Source organism: Varanus komodoensis, unplaced genomic scaffold (genome assembly GCF_004798865.1).
Source record: "Varanus komodoensis strain SLA01 unplaced genomic scaffold, ASM479886v1 scaffold26, whole genome shotgun sequence".
NCBI lineage: Eukaryota > Metazoa > Chordata > Lepidosauria > Squamata > Varanidae > Varanus > Varanus komodoensis.
In genome coordinates, this window is record NW_025335684.1 from 7,536,701 (window position 1) to 7,537,012 (window position 312).

Sequence of the window (312 nt, forward strand, 5' to 3'; positions counted from 1 at the left end):
CAGCTCGCCCGAGCCTGGCCACGCTCTGACCACTCCACCGCACTGCCTGCTGCATTCCAAGGAGCGGCCCCTACGCCGCCTGGGCAGAAACAGTCGCGTTCCTCGGGAGCGACCCGTGCCTGCCTGGGCAGGAATAACCGCCAGCCCAGGGCGCCCATCCCATGCGCGCCGCCAGGGACACCTGCGGGCTCGAGCGGCCCGCCCCGCGATCCCGGCCCCCCGAGCCGGGGCCGGGGCCGGGGCCGGGGCGCGGGGACTCAGTCCCGGCGAACGCGCACGGGGCGGGGCGGGGCGGCGCGGCTCGTCGCTCCC